This window comes from Ictidomys tridecemlineatus, chromosome X (genome assembly GCF_052094955.1).
Source record: "Ictidomys tridecemlineatus isolate mIctTri1 chromosome X, mIctTri1.hap1, whole genome shotgun sequence".
NCBI lineage: Eukaryota > Metazoa > Chordata > Mammalia > Rodentia > Sciuridae > Ictidomys > Ictidomys tridecemlineatus.
In genome coordinates, this window is record NC_135493.1 from 103867957 (window position 1) to 103879967 (window position 12011).

The window sequence follows — 12011 nt, forward strand, 5'->3', positions numbered from 1 at the left end:
TATAAAATGAGGCCATTTCTAAAATCCATTCCATCTGAGTCAAAGCTAAATAAAAGCTATCCAGAAGAGTTTCTATTTTAATGAATATCCAAGAATGGCTTGAAACAACCTTTCAAAATGATGGCTAAGATCCACATGTAGCTATTTAAAATAAAATAGCATTAAAACACTCAGCTCTTCAGTTGCACTAGGACCATGTAGGCAATTTGGAAATGGAAACCACATGCTGAGAATGGAAAAACAAAGTCTTGGAACCTGGGCCATGCAATAACCTGAAAGTGTCATAAAAATACAGGAATGCCTATATTATAACTATAAGAGAATAAACTATCTTGCTTTGACCATTTTTCTGAAATATGAAGTCTAACTAATCCAATGTGATGTGATGTTTCTTTCAAATGATGCTTTTTTGTTTTGTTTTGTTTTAGGAAAATGCCTTACTTTGAAATCATTTGACCAGATTTCAAACATTACTCATTCACTCCATAACCTTGACTCTTTCTTTTTGGGGACTGTCATTTATGACCCTCATGGAGAAAATGGATAGTTTCAGATCTGTAATTGTGAGGTATAATGAAATCAGTTAAATTCTTATTCAATGACCTATTTCAGGTTTTTATTTTATAACCTCAGATTCTGTATTGTGAAGTAGTTACTAAATGGATGCCTGCCTGAAAGCCACGAATTTCACTATAAAACCAGCATAAATCTAGGCCAGAGCAAACTGATAAGAAACACCATAGTGATTCTTCAACTATTTTTTTAAAGAAGGTGAACATAAGGAGGTTGTGTGTATACTAATTATAACTCAGATAACTACTTCCTGGGCAATGAGAAATTTCCTGGAAACCAAAACTAGAGATATTTGAAAGAGCAGGGATTTTGCCAGCTATTTTTTCTTCAGAAATGTTGGTGAGATAATTCTACAATTGCTTGTGACTGTGACATGGATATGAGCAGAGGGAATAGCTATTAAGAGCAGGAGGCTGGGGGGAGGGGTAGTGGTATTTATTATATTAACATTCCTTTACCATATCAAAAACTGTTAAATAAGGAAGGCTATGGAGTTTAAGAAAATGGAAGGTTGTTTCAGTGCATGCATTAATCATTCAATATATACTAGTAGAGTGCTTACCAAGCGCCAAACAAACACAGGATATTGAGTCATCTCCATATATGTGGAGGGATACTTTTAGGCTATTAAAAAAGTTACTAACTTTCCCTCAATATTTGTCAATATTTCTTTCTCAGGGTAGCAGATGCTTTTGGTATTACACCTATAATTTCTTCACCAACTGTTGTCCTCTTCCTGCAGCTGCTGAGGGTGTTGGCTGGTCAAGGCTCACACCTTTATCATTTTCTGAAGAATCACCTTAGCATAACAAAAGCCACCTGGTTAGAGATGCCTGCCAAGTACTAGCCCACATCCCTTGCTTCAAGGCAGGATAAATCCTGTGATGCAATTTATACTCCAGAACGCCTGTGGGATTAGGCTGAGACTGGAGTTTTGAAAACATATATTTGCCTGGCTCCTTCCTCTGCAGGTTTCTCCTAGCAACATCCCCTCAATAGATCACTTGCATAAGAATTCCTCTTGGGCTTTGCTTTTGGGGAAATCAATTTAAGATCCTTAGTAATTGTAGCATTTATATCAGGCACATGGGTAACTAATAATAAAAGCCTCATATATAAACCACTATTGCAGCTTGGCTTAATTATATGAACAAGTTCTTGCCTATAAAATGTAAGCAGAAACAATGCGAGAAACCTCTGGGACTTGTTCTGAAATATAAGAAGGATCATGTTTTTTGTTCCTTTTTTCTGTATCTTACAGCTTAAGATAGTATGGATGTGATAGAATTTTGACTTGGAAATAACAATGAAAACCATAGTCTAGAGGGAGCAGGATATGAAATATAGAAGAAACCTGAGGCCTAGACAATTAGGTAGCCAACGTATCAGCTCTGAAATTCTTACAGATTGTCTTTCCCCTGAGAAACAAAATTCTTTCTTTAAGTCATTGATATTTATAACGTTCTTATATTCAATAACCTGTTCCCAAACTGTAACAATTGATTGAAAGATTCTTGTCTGTTTACATATATGTGTCAACAGAAATGCAAACATGAAAAGTTTCATCTCTGCCCTTAAGAAACTACTGGTCTAATGAAGAGAGTAACAAGTAGACAAAGAAACTAGATAGGACCTCATACCCCTTCATTTATTCATTCAAATGCTGCATGGGAAAGCAAAGATGAGGTAACTGTATTTAAGTGTTTTTTAGTGTGATGGGGTAAAGTCTAAGTAATTTTATTGCTTAAGACCCTGAGGTTTGTGGTGAAAACTTTTAGGTTTGTATGGAAAAGCATTAAGATGTTCTAGCTATCTCACAACAACATTTAAACAAGGTCAAAATATATCCAAGCAAATATAATCAGTGATGCATTTTTTCCTTCCAAAACTATTATTGAATTTTTTTTCTTTACCATTATTACCATTAATATTCTAACCATACTCCTCATTGCTTCATATCTAAATCTCCATGCTTACTTTTTTATGTTCCAGTTTCTCTAAACATTCATAAATTGCTGCAAGATACTTTAATAATCCTTTGAACCATCACATACAAAACAAAAACAATATCCTCATTTTGTCACTTTATCAGGAATAGATTGTGGCCTTTTTTTTGTCAATAACAACAGAAACTACTATTGTTGATTTAACTATTTGCATTTTGCAAGGCATTTTCTAGATGAGGAGTCAGAAAACTATGGCCCAGAGCCCAAATCTACCCTCTCACCTATTTTTTCTAAATAAAGTTTTATTGGAACACAGCCACAGCCATTCATTTATGTATTGTGTATGGATGCTATCTCATTATAACAGCAGAATTGAATGGTTGCAACAGCAATTGTATGGCCTGCAAATTCTAAAATTTTTACCACCCGATGGTTTTCAGAAAAATTTGAAATCCCCTGTTATGGATCATTACTTAATTTGCCATGTCCTCATGAAAACTTTGTAACAGAGAAATCTGTCCTAATTATACTTTTGCTAGCCATGAGTTCTGTTCAACCACAGGTCTTACATGAGCTCTTTTAAGAATAATCAGTCCCTCTATTGTATGTTTTACATTCATTGAGCTTATTTTCTTATTTATTTTACTTGATAACCACATACAAAATTAGTGTTAGAAAGAGGCTTGGATAATCTTAGCTGCTTCATCTTCAACTTTTTTACTCCTGTAAAATTTTGCTGATCAGTAACTATTCCTTTAATAGGACTATTAATATTTTAACTTACTTGTTGCATCAACACTAGCAGTTAACTTTTTGAATAGATTTTTACAAGTAAAGACAATAATTGCAGTAAAAAACTATAGTCACTGACATAGTCTCACTGCATTATAACTGGCCTGCTCACCTGACTCATATATTTGCAAATTAAAATTTTCCGCATCTTGCTGAGTTGTAGCTAAGTGGCACAGTGCTTGCTTAGCATGCATAGGCCCTGGGTCTGATCTCCAATACTGCAAAAATGAATGAATAAAAAAATAAGATAAAAATCAAATAAAATTTCCCTAATCCTAACTACCATTTATATCACATCATACACACTGAATAACATTTGTAAAATATGAAAAACTATGTATTTTATTCATGATTGAAAAAGGCACACAGTGATGTATTTTACCTAAAATGCAAAAAACAAATCTCAGAATTAACCTTTATTTACATATTATGTTACAACTGTATCATCTTTTTCAGTAGTTTATCTACTCCACAATTTGAGATTTTGTGCAGGAAATTTATAATTCCATATTTGCAATGAACATGCCATTATTGATTTCAAAGAATTCTCAAAGATTTCTCTATGAAGGATATTAGACTAAACTTTTCTTCATCCAGTGACCTAAGATACTACCATATTTCAGTTCATCAGAATTCACATCATCTTCTTAGTACAGAAATTAAGCTGCTATGCTGAACACATGTACTACTTGAATGGTTAAAAAAAATCAGTATATCCAATAGGCAATTTAGATAGGATCTGGTTTTTCTTCTGTCAACTGGGCTTTCTGTTTTTGAAATGAAAATACTCAGAAAAATAGCAATTTGGCTAATTATGGTCCTATTTAGAAATAGTTGATCCTTTAGAGAGTGGCTTCATGTCTTATATGTGACAAAAAGGCAAAACAGTCTCTGCTCTAGGTTGATCTAACACTGTAGTACCATGTTCAAGCATTATCAATAATGAAACTGGAAAACCTATTGAAGACTATTATGGCAAGAAAGATTATCTTCTGCAAAAAAAAAAAAAATAGAGAAAGAGTATTTAATTTACAGTTCTATAATGTTAATATACCAACTATAAAGACTCTATACCCAGACTGAAAATCTTACTTTAAAGACTTCCACTTGTATATGGCTTTTTAAAAGGGCTAGCTTATATATGTTTAATTGCATTTTTTATAACCTATAAATTAAAGCTGATGTTCTCAAGGGTATACTCTGATTTCAATTAGGAAAAATAGTTTAATAATTAGAGAACCAAGATTGTGAAATTACATTAGGTCCTTGGAACACATATGCATAAGATCATTAAAATTTCTGGTAGGATATAAAACATTTATATGGACATTGATTGCCCTGAACAAATTATGAAGATCCTTTTGTGTGTATATATTTTAGACTTTATAAAATGATACTGACATTATATATTCTTTGATCCAAAAATTATTTGATTTTTAAAAATCACAAAAATAAAAAATTGAAATTATTTTCTATCATACAGACTAAAATAAATAAGTTGTTATACTACATTTATAGTAGTTACTCATTGCAGTCTATTAGACCTAACATTTTATTACTTTCTATTGTTACTTGCTGATAATGAAGGTATATTTTGAAAAAAAAAAGGAAACTATATTTTGGAATACAAAAAGCATGATTCAGAATAAGCAGTCCATAACTAGTTTTAGTTTCCAATAGGTGTTGTAAGAAAAACAATTATACCATTTTCTCAGGGAAAATGATAGAATTGAGAAAATTGTGTGATTTTGTATATAGTCATTTTTTTCTAAAAGGTATTCTAAAGAATGTCAATTCTAATTACTCATTATTTCATTTTATAAATATTGAGAGCCTTTTGTGACAAACAGCTCAAATTGATTCTGAGGGGTAAAAATGTCAGTGGAAATGTGTTTGGGATACAACACATTCTTTATGATAGAGCAAAGGTAGCTAAGATGGTCTACTAGGCAAAGCCTAATACTATCTAGGAAAAAGTTGTGTAGAATTATTGGTACTATTTCCTCTAGCAACACCAAACTTGAACACCAAGTTACAGAGGAATTTACCTTTAGAATATGTTAGGTTGTAGTTTCTTCTTAATAGACTGGTTAAAAATTTAATACATAAAAGCCTCATAGCAGAGTGCCTACAGGAATTTTATTATCTTATACTAAAATGGACAGATAAAGTTCAAATTTAAATATGGTCTCTGGGTCCTTAACCTTCCATAGAAAGAGAGAAGCTATAACCAGGAACCACAGAGAACCACTTCTAATAGGCAGAATTACGCTCTTATCAAGATATGGGTGAAGTGTGCCCAGCTGAACTTAAGATTTGCTATGGGCCAGTGACTGCCCTGTAATTCTCACATCCCATCCTCAATTGCAAATGGGACTATTTAGTTTAGTAATGCTATTCCTGTATTACCATTGTATATTGGGACTGTGAGAGACAGATACTCTGTTTACTTAAGTTCAGTTTTGAATGAACAGGAGTCATTCCTAATCAGTTGCAATCAGGAAACTAAGTGTGAAGAATTTGATTTCCACCCAGAAATGACTTAGATAGTTATATTGTGGACTCCTAAGCTGACCTTGGTGGCATAGAAAAATAAGACTTTGTGAGGTCTTAGGAATGGAATGAATGTACTTTGCATGTGTAAGGGCATGGATTGATTACTGGGGACAAATAGACAAAGTTTATTTGACTTTTACTTTGGTGGCATTACCAATGGGCCAAACTTCACAGAATATAAGTTCTTGTAAGACTCTTCCCAAGTTATCTTTAATTTGACTCATGGAACATTACTAAGCATAGGAGAGAGACCCAAAGAGTTCACAGAGAAACATGCTGAGCCAACCCTGCATCCCAGTAGATTCCAGCCAGTGTGGCTATGGGCAACATCAGTAGAATAACTATCCAGCTGAGTACAATCTACATTGCAGATTCTGTGAAAATAAACGGTTTTGTGTTAATCCTTAATTTTTCCTATGTTTTCTATCTCCAATTGATCACTGAGATAATTATCTTTGGAGCAATTTGAGAAAGGTAGAAAATAAAAAAATTGGATTTGCTTCAGCAAATAAATATATATTATTAGGGTAGGCAAAGAAAAAATGAATTTCAGATGAAGGAACAAAAAGTGAAAATCCGTGCATTAATCTACAAAGAGCAGGCAGGACTGTAAGAATTTTCATGCCATTTCTCAAGTCCTGAGATCCCTAGAAAGTCCTTTTTTTCCTTTTTTTTTTCTTTTGGTATCAGGGATTGAACTCAGGGGCACTTGACCACTGAGCAACATCCCCAGGCCTATTTTGTATTTTATTTAGAGACAGGGTCTCAATTTGCCCGAGGCTGGCTTTTAACTTGCAATCCTCCTGCCTAAGCTTCCAAAGCCACTGGGCGTACAGGCCCCCACTTTTGATTTGTGGTGTTGTATCCAGGATTTTTAGAAGTAGGAGGAGAACTTGGTGGCAATTTTCTACTCCATCTTGGCAGATCCTAACATATTCTAAACTATATTCAAAATATCTATCTCAATTTATGGTATACTTATTTTCTCTTATGTGAACTGCTTCAGTAGAGAAACTTAGAAATCTTTATAATACTAACATTAATATAGTACTTATCAGAGAATTATCAGTAGATGTTTGTTAAATGGATGAATAAATAAATGGATTTCACTACGTACTTTTTGATAGATGCTTAACATGCACTTTCAATGAGATAAAAAGATTTCCTTGATCTCAAAGAGAAACTCATGACTTGGGCAAGGAACAAGATACTAGATACTACACATTATAGATGCAATTTGAAAAAAATGGTTTAGATATTGCTAAACTTAAATCCAAAAATCTCTCATACCTCTATATACTAAAAATGTTCATGTTGAAATGAAAATTAAAAAGATAATACCATTTATCAATACTCCAATGAAATTAATTTTCAGGTATAAATTTCAAAATATGTGTATAGGATTTGTATGTTGATAATTACAAATACTAATGAAAGAAATCAAAGAAAACTTCTACAGAAATGAAGAGTTATACTATATTCATAGATTCAGAGACTCAAGATGATAAAGATATCAGATCTTCTTGAATTGACCTATAGGTTTCATGCAATTGCTATTGAAATTCCTGGAAAGTAGAAATGGGAATGTAGCTTAGTGCTAGAGCACTTGCCTAGATGAGCATGGCACTAGGATGGATCCCCAGAACCAGAAAACAAGAAACAAAAAGAAATTCCAGTGAGGTTTGTGTGACTATAAATAAGCTTATGATGAAATTTATAAAGAAAACAAGCAGCACACAATCGTTAACTAGCTATAGTAGCTTTGCAAAGAAAAAAAAAGAGGACTCACTTCACTTGATATTTAAGCCTACCATACAGATACACAAATCAAGGACCATAGTATTGGCAGATGGATGGATATATAAGTATAGAATAAAGAATTAAGAAATCAACACATAAACCTGCACAGTGGATTTTGAAAAAGAAGTGCAAAAGCAATTCAACAGAAGAAGCATAGTCTTGTTCAACAAATGGTGTTGAAGCAACTTCCTGTCCATGGAAAACAACTAAAACTTGACTTAAGTAAATCTCATAGCTTATACAAATACTAACTCAGAAAGGGCTTACCAACTTAAAAGTAAAGTATAAAGCAAAACATATTTTGACATATCTTCTACTTTAATAATTAAGCATTGAAAATAAGAAAAAAATCATTATGGCCAAGAGCTAGACAAAGAATTCTTATATGTCATACCAAAAGCATGATTTTTAAGTAGAAAAATTCATAATTTGAAACTCATTGAAATTAAGAATATTTGCTTTACAAAAGAACATAAGATGAAGAAAACATAAATTACATTCTTGCAGAAAATATTTGTAAATCACTAATCCAAAAAAGGGAATTGTATCCAGACATAAAAAACAACTTAAAACCATAATAAAGAAGATACAAAAATTCAATTATAAAATGAAAAAATACATGGGCAGAAATATTACTGAAGAGGAATGAGATGAAAAATAGCACATAGAAAAGCTAGCCATCCTTAGTCATTAGAGAAATACAAATTAAAATCCAATAAGATACTAGGATAAGCCTATGAGAATGGCTAAAATTAAATACAATGACAATACCAAATACTGCAAGTATGTGGAGAAACTGTACTATTGTTAGTAGGGATGTAAAATGGTACAGTTACATTGGAAAATAGTTTTGCAGTGTTTTATAAAACTAAACATGCAGCTACCTTACAATTCATATTTACCCTTGAATATTTACCTAGAACAATGTAAACTTATTTTTACCCCAAATTCTTGTGTGAATGTTCATAGAAGTTTTATTTTTAATAGCCCCAAACTGGAAACAACCCAGATGCCATTCAGTGGGTACTTGTATATGTATTAGCATGCCCTTATCATGGAAAAGTCTTCAGCAATAAAAAGGATAAAATATACTTACATACAATATTTTGTATGGATTGCAAGGAAATTATGCTGAATAAAAAATCTAATTCCAAAGTGTGTATATTGTATGATTTCATTTATACTGCAATTTACAAAATTATAAATAGGAAGATTGTATTAGTAGTGGCCAGTGATTTAGAATTGGGTAGAGAGAGTTATAACTTTAAAATGACAACAGGAGAATTGCATGAAGTGATGCTATTGTCTTATATCTTGAGAGAATTGAGTAAATATCCTGATTATGATAGTGTACTACGGTTTTGCAAAATGTTACCATTGAGCAAATTTTGGTAAAGGATATGTGGATCTTTCTATATTATTTCTTGCAACTGAACATGATTCTGCAATTATCTCAAGAACTATATTTTAATTAAAATGCTGTGTCAAATGATTTACCATGGCTTGGAGCCTTGGCACATGCCTATAATCCCAGTGATTTGGGAGGCCAAAGAAAGAAGATCTCAAGTTCAAGGCCTACCTCAGCAATTTAGCAAGACTCTCGGAATTTGGCAAGACCCTTCAAAATAAAAAGGACTGGGAACACAGAGTAGTTGTAGAACACCCATAGATTCCATCCCTAGTATCCCCCCAAACAACAACAAAACAAATAAAATAATGTGTTATCATTTTTGGTGGCACTGGGGTACTTGTATGTGCAATAGCTAACTTTGCATATAAAACTGCTAATAGGGCATGACTCTGAAAATATGAATCAAAAATTAAGAGGTGAAGAATATAGGGAAATTTATTTTTTGTAAAGTAAAGTTGTTTCTATAGATGACAATACAAAAAAAACCCCAAAATGTTACACAGCTCTTTCATTTGCTTTATCATGAAACATAATAAGGTAAAAATTCAAAGAGAAAATATTTTAAAAGCCATGCACCATGGAATAAAGAATTATCTAGCATCATTCTTTCAAAATAAAGGTAAGGGAGCAGAAAAACTTTTGTTCATTATAATGATAGTTATCTGAACTATTTCCATTATTAGCAACATTTATTTGTGTATCTTTATTAAATGCAAATTATCTATACATAAAAGGCTTGTTAAGCCATTTAATTGATAAGTTAATGCACAGAACAGCAGCAGTATCTTTGAATAGAAGCTTATATGTTCAACTTCTGAAATTCTTTGCAAGTGGATTATTTAAATAATAATAATAATAATAATAATAATAATAATAATAATAATAATAATAATAATAATAGTGATTATTTCTGGCCTAGTAGTTAGCAATGTGCTAAAATGTCAATGCCCTTGGACTTCCCTCACATCAACACCAAGGCTTGCTATTTCAACTGCTATTTATAAAGATTTGGAGTATCTATTTTCAATTTGGAAGACATAGGAAGCTCATTAGCTTCACATTCATTGGCATACTTGAATTTTTTAAAAAATTAATTTGTTTGTTCTAATTTGTTGTACATGACACCAGAAGGCATTTTGATTCATAGTACACAAATGCGGCACAACTTTTCACTTCTCTGGTTGTACACAAAGTAGAGTGGCAAGTTTCTGTTTTTTTTTTTTTTTTTAGTATATTACTTTCTCATGGATGCCATTTGACACACATTAAACTTTCAGCCTTTGTCTTTTAGTTTCACCTTCCATTTAAATGTAGAAACATGAAAATATGACACACGTCATTGTTTTGGAAACTTCAACCCTTCATTCATTCTTATAAATACACATAATTATGGGGCATTTCAATGAGGTTTCTTGGAGCATTGAATCTAACCATATATTTAAACACATAAAAGAAATGCAATTCAGATTACTAATGTGCTACATTATTTTCCCATCAACAGTAAATAATGAAATGAAGTGTTAGACTCTGGAAATTCAACTCAATCCTAATCTCACTCAAATGGGGACACACATTTGCCTATCTTGAAGAATTACCTCCACACGTGCAAAATTAATCATAGATAACAACTTTAAAAAATAATCAGCAGATAAGAAATTAAAATCAAGTGACTTGGTATAGTGAGAACAGCTGGTTCAATCAGTACTCTTTAACTGTAATAGCATGACATTATTTATCAATGCCCCCACAGAACCCCTATTTCTATTAAGAATTATGTTTGAACATATAATAATTGGTAAATCCCAAGATAAAGAACAAGTGTTGCCCAAGGAACAACACATTTGTTATTTTAAAAATCCAGTGGAAATTTATCTCAAATACAACAATTTATAATCCAATACATTTTCCAACATTAACTCTAAAGTATGTTATCAGTATTTAAAGATACATTTATGTCTAAATTTAATAACTTTGACCTAGTTTAATGTCTTAAGACATTGGAAGCCATAGCTCAGCATGACGATAATTGTTATAGGTGACTGTGATAGGGAAATATGGTCCTTATAAGTAGGAATGGGAGGTGCCAATCATAATTTCAGAAGTAGAAGTTGAATTTTTATTTGAAAAAAAGAAATATTAGGTGCTTCAGAAGTCTCAGCATGGCCAAGACAGTCCCTCCAAGTCAAGAATCAACTTGTCTCAGAGTTTTCTTTATTTATTTGAATAAGATAAAATATAGAAAGGCAAATAAATAAATTTAAACACACCTTCCATATGTCTATATCTAGCTTTCTAATGTTCTAATAGTATAATGACATTCATGATCACTCATGGAGACTATGATTCATAATCCATGAAGGGCTAAATGCTTAAACTGAGATTTTTTAACTGCTAATGTGTTACATGGATACTGTTTCAATGCATTATCATTAAACAAACTGCATATGTCTCTCCCACAAGCTGACAAAGATGTGAAGATGTGTGATGAGTTTTCTTGGGGATAATGGCACAGACTTTGTTATTAACTTTGGTATTGGCCCTGAGAGACTCAGAAAAATTTTGGGTATTGATCTAGCAATTTTAGTTAACAAAACAATACAGAACACAATTTTTGTATTTCCTAACTTGGCAATGCTATCTTCCTCTTCCTGTGCACATACACACATTACCTAAATCATCTTTGCAGATGTGTGTGAACCAGAGGTATCTCTGCTCTATCTGTCTGTGAAGGGCAATAACAAAATGTTACAACCCATTTAGCAATAAACTATGCATCCTTTCTGCAAGTCTTTGCTTACATTTTATTTCCAACATTTTACCTCCTGTATAAATTTTATTTCATAGTCTTTAGTAATTTCTGGCAACATAAGTAGATACCCAGATGGCATCTCTTTTCTCCATAAGCTAGAAATAATGTCTCAATATAAATTCCA

General features: G+C 32.2%; 1 protein-coding gene across 1 annotated transcript in view; it reads right to left on the reverse strand.

Annotated features, from left to right (window-relative positions):
• The window catches only part of Il1rapl1 (interleukin 1 receptor accessory protein like 1), a 1228987-nt gene that overhangs the window by 571067 nt on the left and 645909 nt on the right, over window positions 1-12011 (reverse strand). The window lies entirely within an intron of this gene.